Source organism: Haliotis rubra, unplaced genomic scaffold (genome assembly GCF_003918875.1).
Source record: "Haliotis rubra isolate DU_JTF1 unplaced genomic scaffold, ASM391887v1 Scf293, whole genome shotgun sequence".
Taxonomy (NCBI): Eukaryota; Metazoa; Mollusca; class Gastropoda; order Lepetellida; family Haliotidae; genus Haliotis; species Haliotis rubra.
Window position 1 is genome coordinate 267400 of NW_025766961.1, and position 20539 is coordinate 287938.

General features: G+C 43.0%; 2 long non-coding RNA genes across 2 annotated transcripts; one reads left to right on the forward strand and one right to left on the reverse strand.

The window, feature by feature from the left end:
* Positions 1 to 4603: 4603 nt before the first annotated feature.
* LOC124282115 lies at positions 4604 to 11821 on the reverse strand. Its single transcript, XR_006900058.1, has 3 exons — positions 11766 to 11821; positions 11165 to 11352; positions 4604 to 4739 (listed from the first exon to the last, which is right to left on the reverse strand). It is a non-coding gene; the product is annotated as an uncharacterized LOC124282115 (long non-coding RNA).
* Positions 11822 to 18491: 6670 nt separating this feature from the next.
* Positions 18492 to 20068, forward strand: LOC124282148. The gene is made up of 2 exons (XR_006900070.1): positions 18492 to 18644; positions 18979 to 20068. It is a non-coding gene; the product is annotated as an uncharacterized LOC124282148 (long non-coding RNA).
* Positions 20069 to 20539: the final 471 nt, after the last annotated feature.

Sequence of the window (20539 nt, forward strand, 5' to 3'; positions counted from 1 at the left end):
ATGTAACAGACGCCATAATCACTCACCTGTCACATGTCCCGTTTTGAGCTTCCGCGAGAGGCATTATGGGAGGGTAACCGACAGGGAGGAAAGGTACTGAGAGTCGACCTCGCAGGTTAGCATAATGAGAACGCACAGAACGTAAACAAACCCCACCCACCTTATGGTCTATTAGAGAGCACCGTAGGGGGGGGAAAAAAACACTCACTACCGACCATAATCTCCGTAGAGAATCGAAAGGAGGTTATACACCCAGCAGCGGACATATCAATAAAACACAGTATTGAAAAGCAGCGTCAACTACACCAGATAACCAAGACTCACTCGGTCAGGGTGGCAGGACACTGTCCATTGGAGAGAACAAAACGGCCAAAGCGTGCACGATCATGTGAATGTGTATCGAGCTGATAGTGCCTGATCAAAGTGCTAGGCCGGCTCCAAATAGCGGCAGAGCATGTCTCTTCAATGGGTAGTGCCGATGCAAAAGCTTTTGACGTAGCTACTGCCCTGACCGAGTGAGCCTTCAACCCCTCAATGACCGAGACAAGCCAGCGAGACAGGGTCTGTTTGCTCGCAGGCACCCCAGCCATCCCGCCACCATAACAGCAGAACAGATGGGTACCCGTACGGATCCCTTGTGTTCGTTTGATATAGACCTTGAGAGTCTTTCGGACATCCAATGGGTGAGTGCTCGTAGGAGAGGTCCCCAATGTGGAAGGCTGGGTAAGAGTACATGGAAAGCGTGATCGACCTTCGGGCGGTAAGTATCCGGGAGGCGGAATACTGACACGATCTGTGTGGAACACAGTCAGCGCCGGGTCGGATGACATAGCATGTAAGTCACCAACCCTACGCCCAGAGGTTACCGCCACCAGAAATACAGCCTTCCATGTTAACAACTGAATGGAAATAGCCGATAGACGTAAGAACGTAGGACCGGACAGCCAATCTAGCACGATTGACAAATCCCAAGGTGGGCTGGTTCGCCTGACAGCAGGTCGAACCCGATCCGCGCCACCTAAAAAGCACTGTACGAGAGGGTGCTGCCCCAGAAGAGCACCATCGACAGGGTTGTGAAAGGTGGAAATAGCGGTGGAGTAGCCACGAATGGTTGAAGCCGCCAGGCCTTCTTCCAAACGAGCTTGCAAAAACTCCAATACTTGGACTAAATCCGCAGAAAAGGGATCTGCAATCCCCCTATCTGAACACCAGCGTGCATAGCGGGACCACCTATCCTCATACTGAACGTTTGTCGAATCCCGCCTCGAAGCAAGAATTGTGTCTGCAACTGCTGCAGGAATTCCGCATGCTTTGAGGCTAGACCTGACAGAGGCCAAGCCACCCACTGAATCCTTGGATTGGGGTATGGCGCGCCGTTCTGAGTGAGAATGTCCGGTCGCAAAGGTAATAGAACAGGAGGCTGAGCCAGAAACCTGAGAACTACCGGAAACCAGCTCTGTGACGGCCAAAGCGGTGCCAGTAGCACAAGCAGCCGAGGTGTCTGGGTGGACAGCTGGGAGAGGACCCGGGGAATGAGTGGTAACAGCGGGAACGACAAGAGCACTTTGCCCGTCCAATCCAGCAGGAAGGCGTCGGCAGCCAACGCCCTCGGGTCCGGTATTCGAGAGCAGAACACGGGTATCTGATTCGTCCCGCCCTACGCAAACAGATCCACCTGGAACGACCCGTACAACTGGGAGATAACTCCGAATATCTGCCGGTTGAGCATCCACTCGTGCGGGGCCAGGATCCGGCAAGAGAGAGCGTCTGCTCGCACGTTCTCCAGCCCCGGGAGATAAACAGGGAGTACCTGGCAATCGCACTGGTCCCACCAGAGGAGAAAGTCCCACGTCTCCCGAAGGAGCGCTCGGGACACCGTGCCGCCTTGCTTCAGGATGTAGGACATGGCCGTTCGGTTGTCCAACTGAAGACGAACCACCTGGCCCTTGACATGCTCTCGGAAGCGCTCGAAAACCAACCGCACAGCTCTCAGTTCCAACACGTTGATGTGAAGGCGGGCTTCGGCTTCGGACCAGAGTCCGGACACCGACAGACTGCCCAGAACACACACCCCCAGCCCGTGAGGGACGCATCGGTCTGAACTGTAAGAGCTGGCGTCGGGATTTCCAAAGGGACCCCCTTGGAGAGATTCCTGACATTGGTCCACCACTGAAGGTGAGGAGACAACCACCCAGGGACTGAGACTCCGCTCCAGGTCCTCCGAGTGAGCCCACAGACTCGCTAAAGCTTGCTGTATAGGGCGCATCCTCAACCACGCCCGCCACACTACAGAGATAGTCGCCGCCATATGGCCCAGTAGACGGAGCCAATTCCGTGCTGGTGCCTGGGGCTGGGAGAGGAACGAAGACACCATCTCCCGTACTCTGGTGACCCGGTCGGGCGACAAGGAAACAAGATCCTTGTGAGTTTGGAACCTCGCCCCGAGAAAAACCAAGTCCTGGGTGGGTACCAGGTCGGATTTCTTGAGGTTGATGATCCACCACAGTCGAACTAGAATGTCTATCACTGTGAGTAGAATCTAGGCTCGCTGGCTGAGTTAGCGCGCTGAGTTAGCGCGCTGAGCAACCAGTCGTCGAGGTAAGGGTAACAACGCCTTCCTTGCGATCGAGCGAGGGTAGCTGGCACTAACATGAGCTTGATGAACACCCTGGGGGCAGTGGATATGCCGAAGGGGAGCACCGTGAATTGGTAATTCATCCCGTCGTAAGATTGACTGACTGACTGAATGAGTTTAGTTTTACGCCGCTTTTAGCAATATTCCAGCAATATCACGGCGGGGGACACCAGAAATGGGCTTAACATATTGTGCCCATGTGGGGAATCGAACCCGGGTCTTCGCCGTGACGAAATAACGCTTTAACCACCAGGCTACCCCACCGCCCCTCCCGTCGTAAGAGAACCGAAGGTACTGCTTGAACGATGGATGTATGGGCACATGTAGATACGCATCCTTTAGGTCGATTGACGTGAGCCAATGGCCGGGCTGAACAGAGGAGATCACCGAGCGAAGTGTCTCCATCTTGAAGGATGGAACCTCTAGCATGCGATTCAACCCCTTGAGGTTGAGAATGGGACGGAACCCGCCGTCTTTCTTCGGAACGAGGAAGTACGTGGAATAAAATCCCGCCTGTTCCTCGCCCGGTGGTATGCGCTCTATAGCGGACTTGTCCAGCAAAGCCTGAACTTCGTCGCGCAGTATATCCACCCGGACCTGACATGACGGCACCGGAGTGAGACGTATGCTGGTGGCACGCTAAACTTCCCGCCATGGCAAAGCAACACGTGCGTAAACCACGGGAAAGTGAGCGTAAAATATGTAATACAAAGTCACAATTATGAGACAACCGACCGCAAAGCTTTACTGTTCCGTTCAAGGACAAAATAAAGACCATACATACAGGTGGTGGTGTCCCAGAAATTATTTCTTTTAACTTCGTGTTATGGAAGGAGTTCAGCTCTACTCGACACATCCGTTCAGTGGAGTGACAGTAGAAGGAATGATGATACGGGCCTAGGTGCTTACCTGGTTGGCTGCGCATGCGTAGCGGGAGGTAACTCCACGAGGTGGGGACCGTATAAGAGATAAAAAGAATTTATTTATTGTACAATATTTTATTAAAAAACATTGATACAACTGTCACAGGACATTTTCAGCGCAGAAAATGCATATATGTACCCCAAGGACGATCTCTATGAAAAAGAATGGGTTTAATGTCGTGCTTGAGAATATTTCGCTCATATGACGACGTGCATGCGTGTGCATGTGTGTGTGAAACTGCTTGTACTAGCCCAGGCTTTAGCTGGTTTTATAGTACTAGCCCACTGAGATACCATGCCGCAGTGAAGCATGGATACCCTACTCAGACACATTATACTGACTCCCAGCCGACCAGTCCTTGTTGTACCCATTAATGCCGAACGCCAGGCAGGGACCAACAAATACCATATTTTAACGTCTTTTGGTATGACGCGGTCGGGGATCGAACCCGCGACCTTCCGCTCTCCGGGCGGACGCTCTAACCACTACACCAGGGATGCCGTCTAGGAAGGGTGAGGGAGTTTAGTTTTACGCCGCACTCAGCAATATTCCACCTATATGGCGGCGGTCTGTAAATAACCGAGTCTTGGCCAGACAATCCAGTGATCAACAGCATGAGCATCGAACTGCGCAATTGGGAACCGATGACATGTGTCAACCAAGTCAGAGCCTGACCACCCGATCCCGCCTCTTACAAGCATCATGGGTTACTGAAGATCAATATTCTAACCCGGACCTTCACGGGTGGCAAGGAAGAGAAAAGATCTCGCCAAAGGCGGGTCGGCCAACATGCTCAAAGCTGACGCGGACATACACAATATAGGGTTCCAGCTACTCTCAGATCCCGATTAGTCAAGTGTTTGCCCAAAGTCATTGACGCTTTTAGCGAGACTGTCGTTTATGTGTATATCAGACGTAGGGCTTCCCACGACCGCAAGAGGTAAATATTGGCCAAAAAACGTGGAAAATTATCCCTGTTATTACCCCTTCTAGCACCAGTCGTAACAAACCTTGTATCGAGCGTGGTAGGGTCTTGACCGGCTCTTGATACCCGACCATGTCTTCCTCCTTTACCAAAATGTTACATCAGGCAGCGAATTCCAGATTCGTAGATTTCTCTCGAGATGCATCGGTGAGTTCTTGGATGGGATACTTTCATCTTCGAGTAAACGTTCTTATACTGAAAGAAAGCAAGGACAATTTAGATGAAATGTGAAATGGTGTAGGACAACGTGGGTCCAAATGATAGTGCGAATAGGGGTCGGACATTATCGGTACCAGTTACGATACACGAGAACATGTTGCGCAACAACCTGTATAAGGGCAAGACCGGGGCCTAGATTTTCGCATCCTAGATAACCTCCAGGGTATACGTTTCGATAAATCTCCACTACAACGTATACCCTGGAGATTATCGAGGATGACATTTTCGAAGCTCTCAGCGCTAAGCGTCTCTCACGGCAAAGGGATGGGCAAGTGTGCCTAATGCACAAAGTACTCCAGTCAAAGATGACAACACAGGCTGTAATCATGATACATTGGGACAATTAAAGAATGTGCAAATTTTCAAGCATCAACCAACCAGAAGGCTTGCTTCGACCACACACCCGTTTTGTCCTGACATATCGTCATCCAGTTGTGTCTAGATGGTTTTGTTGAGTCAAAATCGGGTTTCAATCGACTTGCAGAAATAACAAACTGGTAGGGAACTTGGTCACAGTGAGAGTGGAGTATTTGTGATTTTTGCGACGGAAACTTTGTCAGTCTTTGTGATTTTAGCATCAGCGAGGGAAGGGCAAGGTACGGTAATGGCCTGTAATACCTACAAAATGAATATTACAAGAGAGTTGAATTCACATTTACTTACATTAGGTTTCCATCAGTAACAAGGTACCAAATATGAAAAGAATCTAGTCAACGGTTCTTAAGATATTCCAATTCGTACGTACGTACGTACGGACGGACGGAGCCTAATACTACACTGTATATCTCCCGCTTCGCGCTAAACGCGCGGCGAGGGATAATAATTATTATGATGTTCTTTAAGCGACTGATAATCATGTAAAACCATTTATTGTCACGAAATTATTTTTTTTTGTGATAATCGGTATATTGTGACAAATGACCCCATAAAGAAGTGTAAAAATAATACAATGTGTTCCGATTAGTGTTTATCCCCTTTCATCATGAAAGCATGTGCTGTTTTATCAGCGAAAAAAAGCGTACATATCAATTTCCATGCATTGGTCTTATGTAACAGAAACTTTGATTACGAAACTGATGAAACGGAAAATTTACTCATTGTCACAGGTAATTCCCAATCACAAAATGGAGTAGACGGGGTATGATTCGTCTAATCTGGATTGTCATCTCAATTTATATTTTTTTTTTAAATCTTTAATCCTCGCAAAAACACGAGGGCCTGTGGTCTGGAAGTCCGTTGAAACAATAAGCACCCGGGCGGTTATTAGAGGAAATAGGTAGTTTTGCAAATCCCGACTGCACAGATCTGCGCAATTGGGAACCGATGATATGTGTCAGCGAGCCTAACCACCCGATCCCGTTAGTCGCCTCTTACGACAAGCATGGGTTGATGAAGACCTATTCTACCCCGGATCTTCACGGGTCGACAGTGCAGGTAGTCAAAACCATTGTAAAGACACAAATTATGAAAATTATATAATCCCACTGATACACAGGGTGTGACAACACTTACTGGGGGAAACAATATTATTTAATCCCAAATATAACATTTGACCACTTTCTAAATGGCATTGTGTAATCACAGGCAGATATAGTACAGATTTCGTAAGAAATAACTAATACTTCATATAAATAGTACGGTAGCATGGGAGTCAATGGTAAGCTTGGTGTTAACGTTTGATTGCGTACCGCCAGACGCTTAGAGAACAGAAAGTAGTGAGTTGAGTTTTACGCCGCTTTTAGCAATATTCCAGCAATATCACGGCGGGGGACACCAGAAATGGGCTTCACACATTGTACCCATGTGGGGAATCGAACCCAGGTCTTCAGCGTGACGAGCTGACGCTTTAACCATTAGGCTACCCCACCGCCCCGAACAGAAAGTAACCTATAGCAGGAATGAACAAACTTTGGAGATGGCCAAAAATTTCAAATGCTGAATTATGCTGTAAATATACCGCTACCCATCTTTATAGATATATTCTACAAGATAATTCTGTAGTAGACTATGTTGAGATAAACAAGCGGAAGACGACCCCTAGTTTATTTTACATCTGGTGCAGCCATTTTGTAATGCAGAGCCGAGAGATGAGGGGTTCAATTCCTGTGCTCAGTCAGCACCATCGGGTAATTTCGAATCAGTGGCAGCCGCGCTCACTGACCTCTGCATAGACTAATGCTTAGTCTCGGAATATTATTATTTTGATAGTAACAAACAAGCCCATTTAAATTGAAAAGGAGACCAGAGATTCAGAACCTTAGGAAATCTAGACTTGTTTTATTTAGGGCTTTAGCATTGCAGAGGGGGCTAGGCAGTAGGGAACCTACTGTGGTTCAGGGACTGAGACAGACTAGCCTCTGCACTGAGAAGCACATCTCTTGGCTATCTTTCGGCAAAACTCGGAATGGAATTTTGAATTTAGCAATGAGCTGGAGACAGTCTCGACTGGCATATTATTTCTCAACACAAAGAACTTTATTAAATGTATTTCAATCAGTGAATATATTACAATTAATATCATTTATGTAATTTATTCTTTCAACTGAGTGCACGCTTGGGATAGTCACAGATGGGTAACATTCCGTCCTGTTTGGCACAGAAAATATAATTATAAGACAGTTACCAAACACTTGTTTGGAATTTTGGTTTGCCTAATTAACCAATACATTTAAAAGGCATACACAATTATATATCATGTAAATGAAATAACTGCTTTGGAATTTAATACCAAAGAATTAGTTGAAATCTGGACAAACTGGTGCTCTTACCTAAAATACAATCCACAGGTTGAGATGGTTTCTTGTCACCTCGGCAGTGCAGGCAGAAAGAGGACGATGTCAGGTTTGGGGATCCCACGTTCACCCATGTGACCACATAGCCCCTGGTATTATATCAGGGATAATCTACAGCACGTCTATTCTCCCTGATTATACATACTGTAATTAGTAAAGGGCAGGGAAATTGTACAAGGGACTGGGGCCGATTATCCACACGAGGCAATCGAGTGTCAAAACAGAAGCGGTTGACAATGCAGCCCCCTGCTCGGACGCGCTAACCGGTAGTCTGGTAGAGGGTTACTGGATTTGAAAAGGTCTATTGTATCACCAGGGATAATTGTATAGTCTCCTTGTATCACTAACAATAGAGCGACATGTAATTAGCGAAGTATTATATACGTAGGTGCGATTCTATTGAACGGAATCTGCCAGTTTTCTTTGTACTGTAATGTTACACAATTTCTTCGCTAGAAATGCTGCGAGAAATACCAAAATGAAGACAATGGTGTCAGCAAGATACACCCACAATAGACTTTGTCCGCCGCCGCCGCTACAAAGACTAAACGAGTTCGAACCAGTGTGCGAAATAGTTTCCAAATGTTGCTAGCCAGTCGGGCTAGCTATGCCTGAAAGTTATTAGCCCATTCAATGGCCCGAAAGTTGAATGTAGAAACTTTTTTATGACAAAGCTCTGATAAAAAACGAAGTCCTTTTAATGTAATAAAGTATTGTCTATGTCCGTCTCTTGTAGGAATATTGTAAACGAGTATTTTGACAAAATCGTGAAATTCGGGCCATCAAAAACTAAAACAGCCTTATTTAGTAGGAAATAAAATTCAATCCTCATCCAAGCTTGTTTTTCAACGACGTTCGAATTGAAGAAACTTCGAGCCATAAACATTTAGGTATAACTCTTCAAAACTATTGTACATGGGATATTCATATAAACGATATCGTTAAGAGAGTCGTCCCCATGATAAACTGCTTAAGAAGCCTTAAATATCGACTAACGAGAAATACCCTGAATCGTATGTATAAAATATACGTCGTTTATACTTCCGATCTTTGACTACTGGAGCCATAGTTATGACATTGTACCAAAACTCAAGCAACAATCTTGGAAAACATGCACTTAGACGCGTTACGTGTGATATGTGGAGCTGTTCGCGGCACCAGTCACGATCAAATCTACGCTGAATCATCCTGTTTCTCTCCGCGAAAGAAGAATAGCTAAACTAATCACATTTTTCAAAATGTATCATAACCGATTACCCCACTATCTAAACGAACTCGTCCCTCCCTTCGTCTCTCAAGTCAGTAACTATCCCCACCGTAACGCATCACATTTGCAAACTATTGCCTGCCGTACTGCTCTATATGACAATTCATTTCTACTGGACGCTGCAAGTTTATGGAATGCTTTACCGCAAAATATTAAATCTCTTACAGACATCAATGATTTCAAATCTGCCTTAAGTCCCAGAGCTAAAGACATTCATTTCGATCCAAATATAGGTTCAAGAGTTTGTCAAATCCTCCACAATCGCTTAAGGTTAGGATGTAGCGATCTCAACCCTGAAAGACACAGACATATATCAGAGAGCAGATTGTTTGCGTGGTCACCCTACTGAAGATACATGTCATTTCTTTGTATGTCCCAGATTTGATGCTGTAAGAGTAAATAAATTGTATTATACCAATGGCTTTTCATTAGAAACAATCTTATATGGAACGTCTTCCATGAACCCACAAATTCAATCACGTATCCTAAAATCAGTCCATCTATTTATAATTGAAACTAGGCCCTTTAACTTATACTAAAGTACTGTCGGATATAGAAAAAAGCTATTTTCGCATTTATATCTACAAGTCATGTAGTTAATGTGAAAATGTGAAATATCTGTTAAACGAAGTTTGGCCTAACTACAGTCTCAGTGGTAGGGAGATAGGAAAGGTAGAATAAGAACTTTACTGAGGAGAGATTAGTGCAGAAATGAGCAATGCAGTTTTTTTCTAAAGCGACTTATTTGGAACAAACCATGACTTTATGGAAATTAAATTGCCCATTTTGAAATTAAAATGAGCTTAATTATAAACGTTAGCTGACATAAAAAATAATAACTTTAAGACTGAAACTAATAAGGATGCAGCTACCGTGGAGTCTCACTGTCACTATAAAAAGAAACAGGTAGGAGGGGTCGTCTCAAAAGCAAATCCAGGATGGGTGTCGCAGACGGTGGTGGGTGTCGGGCTAGGGGATGGAGATATCCGCTAAGATGATATATCCTTTAGCGGAATTAAACTGGGGAAGTAAACGGCATGTCATAACAATTTACAAATAATATCAAGTCCTGTCGATCTTAGGGTGGACATGTCACCTATATATTTTTAGACATTTAATACGATGGCTAATTTAAGCATTTCTATGGGTATCACACTTTTACATATCTCAACATAAACTTTATGAAAGAAAGACACGTAAGATGTTAATCAATAGATGAGACATATACAACGCACATGAAAAAGCATAAAATATCTTTGAGATGACCCCTTGTTCCTGTATGCAGCACATGCATTTCATGCCAGGTGAGTCGACGGTCCGTCGTCATACCTGGCTGAGCGACCTAATTGTCATCTATAGTCCGATCTATTGTTTTCAGCAGCCATTCGTATGTTTTCTAAGTTTTGCCCGATTTTACGAGTAAACATGCTTTTCTGGATATCCTATTACGCATCCTATACTGAACGCTCAGTTAGGCCGATGTGGGTTATTTCAATATATGCTATTTGCAGTTGTGTAAATTTTAGGGATACAGAGTAACAGCCTAAAAACAGCGTCAGACCTACGATATGACTATCTGTAATGGCGGGTGCCATCTGTAAAGTCCGTGTCAGACGCCCCCACACTATGCAAAGACGGGCGGAAGCTAGAACCCGTCTCAACTTTGAGCAGACAACCGTTATGTAGTTTTATTTTCACGTAAATGTTTGTGTTTGTTTCTATACTATAAAAAGTAGGGGAACCAGAACGTTTAATTTGGATAGGAAGTATAGGCGTTAAACTTTTCAAAGAGACACGTTATGAACGCACAGCCATTTCTCTTGATCACCACCCCTAAATAACGCATGGAATGCACGTGCACCACGCAGTAGCCCCATACACGTGCATGGGGTGTCTTGATTTTGACGGTTTTCAAGAAGGTCGATTATTCACTATTTCATTATTATCTTGCACAGTATGTTTCTAGCGGTTTTCCTTTCTGGCTCTTTGAAAATGAAAATCGTACACATGCAAATTTCACGTCATACACCAGTCATCTTCCAAGAGAGATTACTGTACAAACACCTATGGTTATAAGGAAGTGCAAGTGGTGATGCACTCTAATATTTTTGTCATAAAATGTTTGATAATGTATGTTTGGGTAACGGCTCCGTCCGTAACGCCCGCTTGAAATGTATTCTATTATGATTATTTCGAGGGGTTACGGTTTAGGGCTGCTTTTTATAAAAACAACCCCATCTATTCTAAAGCATAGAATTATAAAATAACCGGGGCTTACGGGAGGAAATCTTCCTACACTTATGACAAACCCATTTCATGGCTAATGGTATGATCAGACTCACCTGATCTCTGGGAGTTCACATGGTGATACCGAGGCGCTTGTCCATGGAGGTTGATGAGGTCCTCACAACTGCATCCTCACTGGGCGAGCTCCAACATTGTAACGGTGGTGGTTCCGTGTCCAGGGTTCCGTGTCCAGAGCTCGACGGGGTTGGGGCTGTGAGTTCGTTTAGTTACTGTTTACACAAATCTGAAATGATGTATGCATATATACAGCTCAATTATCAAAATACCTATTTCTGTTAAATCTGCAGGCTCATTGCAATAATCAAAATTGGTATTGTATAAATAAATATCAATTGCAGTATTGCCGCTGAACATGAAACAAACTCAAACCAAACGAACGGGCTGAAGTCTTCCCGGATCAGAAATATGCATGGAAATGCTAATTCTAACCAGTAAAGTAAATGTACAATCTGTTTGACTCAAATACAAATATCTGAATTGCAAGTGTAATTATTGACACCAACAACTTCTAAATATTACTCAAAATATACTTTCACCAAATGAATAAATTCAGCTATAACGAATACTGAATTACTTTCAACAATTATAACATATCTTTTGTAGTTTATTCCTTTTATATAAAACCAAGTAACTCACCTGTACATCACCAGCTCCAAATCCTCCTGCCATGACCTTTTAACCACCAGGTTGGGAGAGGGACAGCAAGTTGCATCTCAACTTCAATATCCAGGTTGGGAGAGAAGGACAGCAAGTAAACAGACTTCACACTTTCCTCATGCATCTCACTTCAATATCCAATCAAAATGGTGTACATCTTCAGCCAATGAAAGCCATATATAGCATAGGAACTACTTTTGACCCACGACCCAATGTTGGCTATAAATACATCATGGCCTTGTGTAAAATATATACATTTTCACTAACAAATTGTATTAATGTTTAAGGTGTTATGAATTAATGTTATGTTATCCACTGGCAAAACTGCACGCACCACGATGGCCATTAGAATCACTACACACAACACGTTGATAACCCGCGAAACCCGCAGACACACGCGATTAAAAAATGGCGACCACCCACACAATCCCTAATGGCCGCCATTTTGTTTGTGACGTCATCGATTTCTGATGGTTTGGTCGGAAATTCTTTGAAGACCAGGCACCTGTCCTGCAGTGTCCGTTGCTCTAGCAAATAGGTGATGTCGGGCATGTAGGTGAAACATACAGATGAGTAGGAGTGGTCACTCTTGGTCTTCAACTTCTGAGACGATCTTAGGTCGAATTGATGCGGGTATCTTCGTTTACGTCGTAAATTTGGTTTGGTCTTATAAAGTCGATGTCTCTCCTCATGTTTCCAACACGTTGCACGTGCATTACGTGGAAAACCTTTTCTGCGTTCATTTTTCATGACAAACGTTTACAAACACATTTTTGGGATGCGGTTGCGCGCATTACACAACAATCAGGACATAATTAACGGGATTCAAACATACAAAATTGTCTTACTGGCGATTGCTGTCAAAATATATCGAAATGAACTGCTGAAAGCGCCTGTACCTTTCTTTTCTTAAGAGTTTTTATATATTTATTGAAGATACCGATCCAACTTAACACAAAAACCGATGTTTCCAATTTTGTAACTGTCTCTTTTTGCAAGTAGAAGGTTGTAAAATTTGGTCAAATGTCCCCTACAAAAATTGTTGTCTGAATATAAGCAACCTTGCCCCTTGTGACGCTGAACTCTGCTGTCAAGATGACTTTGGAAACAGCCAGACGAGGAATCAACATTTGCAAGAAACAATCCATAGAGGAGACATGCCAGCTGCACACGAAGAAGAAAAGCAACACAAACCACTAGGGAACGAAACCGCCTCCGTGGTGTAGTGGTTAGAGCGTCCGCCCGGAGAGCGGGTTCGTTCCCCGACCGCGTCATACCAAAAGACGTTAAATTGTGGTACTTGTTGGTCCCTGCCTGACGCTCGGCATTAATGGGTACAACAAGGACTGGTTGGCTCGGAGTCAGTATGATGGTTGTATTCTCTTTACCTGCACTTTAATTGGCTATAAGCGGATTAGGATTAAGTCCAGTACCAAATTTGACCCCACATCATAGTTTTCTGTTGAATCCATGATTTGATCCTTAGCAAAGTGTGAATAGTATATAAATGCACAGTGCACATAAATACGTTTTCCTGGTGTGACATTTAACGCTTATTTTGTGTATTTGCTGATTTAAAATTTCATCATATTTGTCAGATAATTCATTTTCGTATATTTGTATATATGCAATCTTGTGCCAATGTTACATGCAATATTAGTAAAATTAAAAATGTCACCATATGTTCAAATAACTCATATTCGTATATTTGCGGGTGCTATGTGCAATGAAGAAAATGTGATAAACTTTACTGTTTACCAGTAAGTGCTGGCATACTTACATTTCTACTATAGACTATAGCTTTAATCCCCATTGTTGCAATAGGATTAGTACGGTCCAGTAATTTTATTCCCTAAACAATACGTGCAGGCAAAAAGAGAACATCCCGGAAAATGTGTCTGAGTGGGGTATTCATGCTTCTCTGCGGCATGGTATCTCAGTGGGCTAGCACTATAAAACCAGCTAAGTCTGGGCTAGTACAAGCAGCCGCACATACACATACACACGCATGCACGTTGTCATATGAGCGAAATATTCTCAAGCACGACGTTAAACCCAATTTCACCTCACCTCACCTCACCTCACCTCACTAGGGAATGTTCATTCATTTAATGAGAGTCTATATGGGACCCTTTTTTTAATGTATGTTACATAAGTAATGTATGAATACAATGTAGTCACCAGGCTCTGTAGTTCACCTGCAATGAGATATAAGAGTGAGTGAGTATGCATGTTGTTTTTATGGGCTAATTGGAACAGAATTTCAGACATTTCGTGATGAATGTTCGAGAAAAGTTCTTGATGGAGCAATGAAACAGAAAGGGTACGTGAGTGTGTAAGGTTTTACATAGCTGGCGCCATACTACTTACAAGCATGGAACATGGGAACTGGCGATGCGTTTGATTAAGCGATGAATCGCGTTTCCTCCTGCATCGACGGGGTAGGAGACAACGTGTCTATCGAGTGTGAGTTTTTGAGTTTAGCTTTACTGAACACTAGCGCTCAGCAATATTCCAGCTATATGGCGGCGGTCTGTAAATAATCGAGTCTGGCCCAGACAATCAAGTGATCAACATCATGAGCATCGATCTACGCATTTGTGATACGATGACATGTGTCAGTCAAGTCAGCGAGCCCTGACCACCCGATCCGTTAGTCGCCTCTTACGACAAACTTTGGTTACTGAAGATCAATTCTAACCCGGATCTTCACGAAACGCACGTTTTGCGCCGAACTGCGTTCGACAGGTGGACAGAATTGGTGAAGATTGCGTCAAGGTGTGAGGAGAAATGTCCTACACGGGTAGATCAGAGGTAGTGGTGGTTCAAGATAATCTTACAGCAAATCGCTACATCGACCACACCCTGCGACCTAACCTCCTCCCACATTTTAACCACCAGAGGGAGCTGTTTCAACACAACGCCCGACCCCACACATCTCGTGTAACAGGTGCCTATCTCGCCAATGCAAATGTCAATGCTCCTTCTCTGGCTTTCCAAATCGCCTGACCTGAACCCGTTCGAGCATCTTTGGGACGAACTTGATCGACGCGTCCGTAAACCACATCGTAAGAGCGGTGAACGGCAGGAAATATTTCATAGCAGGAAGTGAACGATTAATTACGCGAGAGGAGAGCAGGTTTTATTTTTTAGGTGCGGGAAAATTGTCAATATCTATATTTGTATAGGCCACGCTGTTCCCGAAATTCTTGCTGTAAAAGAGAAGACACATGTGCGTAATTCCACCAAATATATTTCCATTCCGTCATCATACAAGCTCATGAGCCTGTAAAACACTGTCTATCTTCGACTTCGTTTCCGTAAATATGCATAAATATATCAAATTTAAGGTATCATTGTTGTATAAACGAAACACAAAATACACCAACATGTAGAGTAATTATCGAACTATCTTTGTGCCATATTTGAATGCTTAGTTTTGTGCCGTTTTCGAGCTTTCATCCTCGAAAGACCAACACCATCAAACTGTTAGTGAACGATTTAAGAACATCATAGTGAACGATTTCGAACTCTAATTTACACAGTGAAAGCTTTACGGTGGTTATTCAATAAAGTTTCTAGTGACAAACCTGTGCTGTACTGGCCAAAAGTTGCTTATTGACAGAGAAACCATGCATATAGATACATCCGTATTTCAGTCACGTAGAGCTGTATCAACGGATTCTCTCCCTAAACTTCTATATCTGAGTAAAAGTGGCAGTAGCTTGTATTCTTATTGTTTCAACATGGTCATATCACTCGCAAAACATTTGCAGATGGAGACACTACAAGTGCGTGGAATCACCTTGGACGGCTCATTGAACGAGAAACATACTGACCACCCTGTGAACACGTCTACACCTATCAAAAGCAGTGCCGTGAATGTGCGGTTTCATCCATCAATTCATCATCTACACTCTTCAAAAAAAAGAAACGCATAGGTGATTTTGAGAATATTGGACTCACGTAGCTGCGGCAAAAAACAATACAAATGTACTATTTCTTTCCAAAACGTCACCTTTGCATGTGCTTCAGCGCCAATTTTCACTTTTCCCCTTGTTTTAGAAGCGTTTGAAGAAATATTCTCCAAAACGTCACCAAGAAAACATGCACATCAAAATGCAAATGCCAGTAAGCGGAAAAGCATGGGATATCGATCACTATAAAAATACAAAGATTGTGTTTAAATTTGTCATTCGTTTTTGCCTGGAAAAGAGGAAATCATCAAGCAACGAATGAGTGCCGCCAATCGAAACATCGCCATTGGCCGCTTTGAAGATGGGGAGTCGCAGTTTGTAGTTGCCCGACATTTCAATGTTCATCAGAGCACCATATCTCGCCTTTGGGATCGTATCCTGCAGACCAATTCCGCCCAAGAAGCGGCCGTCCAAGAGTTACCACCCAAGCCTAGGACCGCTACATCCCGGTTGCTCACTTGCGTCATCGTCTTGCCACAGCCATGGAGACTGCGCAACGCATCACTGTCAGGAATCGATTGCATGAAGTGGGGATTCGACCAAGAAGGCCAGTTGTCACCAGGACTGCACGGTATATCGCAATACGCCTTTCAAGCGAAACGTATTGCAATGTTGTTGTTTTTGTGATTATCTTTATGGCTTAAATCCATACAGACTTTCATTCACGCTGATGTTTTCCATTGCAATTGATTGACAAAACAGCAAACTTTACATTCAATACATTTTATAAAAAAGAAAACACAATCCCTCAAAATCAAATCTAAATTAGAAATGTCTGTTATCACAACCATTAAGTTTACTTTATGGCTTTATATGTAGAAAATAGACCATGCATGTACAATCGATGTCACTCACTGTCAAACCCCAATACATCGCAATACGTATCGGAATACGGGTACCAGAATCACAACTGCAAACAATTTATTTGACAATACACAGTCCTAGTTTTGAGAGCCTCCCATTGGCGCAATCGCTTGCGGTGATGTCGTAGAGTCCGGAACTGGAACCTTAGAAACTGGAGGTGAGTCTGGTTCAGTGGTGAGGCAAGTCTGGTTCTTCTTCAACGGCGGGATGGAAGACAGCATGTTTACCGTCGGAGAAATTAACGTTTGCCCCTAATTGCATTCTATTTAATGGTGGCTCAAGGGAATGTGACAGTAAATCGGTACACCAACGAAGTCCTTGCACGTCACATACTTCCGATTATGAACCGACAGAGGGAGTTGATCTAGCATGACAACGCTACTTCACATACAGCACGCGTCGCGGTCCGCTACCAAGTCTAACGTCAATGTCTTGCCATGGCCTTCCCAATCACCAGATCTAAAACCCATATAACGCCTATGGGATGAATTCGATCGACGTGTACGACTACGTCAACACACGCCTCAGACACTTCCACAGCTGGCCATCACACTGCAGGAAGAGTGAGGACTTCGTCGACTTATCCAGTCTGTGCCGAGACGGTGCCGAGCAGTAATTGCTGCCAGTGGTGGCCATACAAAGTACTTACTTCAGTAAACAGAAACAATAAAGGCTGCTGTTGTTTTAGCGAACTCTTTACCTATGGACATGTGAATTTTCATCTTTTTACCATTGAAAATACATGAAATAATTGCTCTTAAACTAACACAATAAAAATCTTCTGAAAATGGTTTATGAGTTTCGTTTTTTTAAGAGTGTATCTTTTCTTTTTGGTGGACATGGTGATTCGTCATCCTTTGATACTGAACTGAGTTTTTCTGGTCCTTAGAGACAACAATTTCTTTATCAGTTTCATTTGTCACATATTTGAAATCTTTTTGTACGTATTTGAGGTTACCTGTTATGTCACATAAACGTACATGTATTTTAAAAATAATAATTGTCTTCTCCCTGTAAATGTCATTACAGTGATATATCACCCCACTGAAGTCTTGAAAATGTTAAGAACAGTATAGTAGCAGTGAAATGGTGACATTTCCGTCGTTTAAACATCACATCTGAAGAATAGAATACTTGATAGTTAGTGGTAATGCTGTATTGCAAATTGGATGACGAGTTTAGGTTGGCCGTAAATCGCTCATCAAACAGAAAAAGAAATCGTTCACCATGACCACTTGTCTGGGTTCTTAAATCGTTCACTAACAGTTTGATGGTGAGGATGAAAGCTCGAAAACGGCACAACACTAAGCATTCAAATTTGGCACAAAGATAGTTCGATAATTTACTCTAAATGTTGGTGTATTACGTTTTTCGTTTATACAGCAATGATACCTTAAACTTTGATATATTTGTTTTACAGACTCGTGGGCTTGCATACATGACAGAATGGAAATATATTTGGTGGAATTACGCACGTGTCTTCTATTTGAAAAATAGATATTGACAATTTTCCTACACCTAAAAAATTAATCCTGCTCTCCTCTCGCGTGATAAATCGTTCACTTCCTGCTATGAAATATGTCCTGCCGTTCACCGCTCCTACGGTGTGTAAACGTCACCATCGCCCTCAGACACTTGCTAACGCGTTGCAGAATTCCCGAAGCCAAAAGCCGACGACTTGTGCAATCCTTTCCATGGCGGTCTCCACCAGTGACGGCTGCTAGGGGTGGTGTCACCAGGTACTGACCTGAACTCCCCCTTGTGTCCACACATGTACAGTGAGTGAACTGAATAACGTTCTTCGCGCAACACATCCCCGTTGCCAGTTCACACCCGTGAACACCCGTTGTGATCTCGCGAGAACATCTCCATGGTGACTGTTATCTGCAAACGACGCCATTGTTGTTTAGCATCAGTGTTGCAAAATCCAAGTCTCAGCTATCATTTTGCGGTTTGATTCACACTTGTGACCAACTTTGCACCATGTTCACGAGCGTTGCAAGTGTTTACCACCAAGGTACATTATTTAGGTCTTTTAAGCCCAATTTGGTTTTGGTATTCGGCATAGTATCAATAAGTCTGACCTAGGCCCTAGGCTATTGCGTTCGATCAACAATCCTCACGAGACCCTCAAATGTTGATGCGAATCGTAAATATTACATGTATATAAGGATAATGTGGACTCATTTCCATGAAAAGAACACAGCAGACTGATTTAATAAGTTGAAAATACCTTTTACGGCGGTTGGAAATAATGTCAATTCATATTTCATAATCATAGATCCATTTCACAATCTGTCATCAATTTTGAATACGTTTTACATAGATTTATTCATCATTTCCATCGGCAGCTCGGGAAGAGTTGAGAAAGTCTCAGCGTCCTACCATTGCTGCCTGCCCCTCCGACCATCCTGTCCTCTCTCCAGTAGTAGGTCATCTCGAGTTTTCTTGACCTTTCCCCATGATTAAAACAAACGGTTGTGATGTGGAGTTTTTGTCGCCACTTTAGGTGTAAACCATTTACTAGATTTATACTAATGAATATAAGCAAACATTAAGTCAAGATGACTGACTTGAAGCAATAGACAACTTGGACATATTCTTTTAGGATAAAATCAGACAATGTGTTTGTAATAGGCCAGAAAGAATCACATTATTTAGATATTAACCACTTTCCACACATCTTCTGTCTTCTTATACTGCCTTTCCTTCCTCTCTAAGCTGTCAACTGCTGAAGTTGATTCCCCACCCATCACCCAGACCCCTCTCCCTAACCCTGCCCTTCGGTCACTGTATGGTTCCTCCATGAACTTGGAGCAGGACATCCCAGAGATAGACTTGGGAGATCCCTCAAAACCATGTGCAATACTTTCCTCCGTGAACTTGAGGCAGGACATCCCTGACATAGACTTGGGAAATCCCACATCGCCATTTACAGTACAGCCTGTAAAAACAGAATCCTATGTCCTGATTGATGTGAGCCACCTGGAAGAACCAAGTCAGCCACAGTCATTTGAGACAGCATGCTGCTCCAGTGTATTCAGCTTCATCAAGGGACTGTTCACTCTGTACTAGATGGACATGTGATGTGGCTTGAACAATTTGAACATTTACATAATTGTCAAAATCTAAAGAACATTTTGTGCCCATTTGACCTATCTGAGGCTCGGTTTCTTGAAATATGCAAAATGAAATGATCTTTTGTCAGTAAATATTTCCATGAATCTGATTTTGTAGTCAAGGTTTTGTTATTACATTTATAAACGTTATTGTTTTCTATGGTATATGTGTTTCAGTTGTAATTCTCAAGTTCCTCAGGGCATACAAATGGGATGGGGAAAACAGGTTATACAATTATGAGAATACAGTGTTTTTGTCTTGGTCTGTTAAAATAAGCAAAAGAAAATTGTCAAATACCAGTAAATATTTCCATGAATCTGATTTTTTGTTCAAGGTATTGTTATTATATTCATTAAAGTACCATCTTTTTATGTCTTCTGGTGAGACATGACTTGGGGATTGAACTGCTGACCTTCTACCACTGACGATCTATCCACTAGAACAGGGACGTAGTTCTCAACACAAAGATGCAAAACTACCTTTAAAATAAAAATGACCATTCCAATTCTCTACAGGTTGAACAAAAGCTTGAATTCAGTACCTTACCTTTAGGATATGTACCAAATTCCATCTTATTATAGTAAACACTATAATTCCAGAACATTCCAAACAACCATCCTGAATACAAACCAAATTTGAATTCAATGTATCCAAAGGAATTAAGCAAACCCTAACTTATATCTCCATCATTGGATTACCAGTATTATCATTTCTGGTAGCTAAAGTAACCACTCCATGCACAAAACCATCACTGTTGCCTTGATATAATACATAGGTCACTTCCATCCTCTG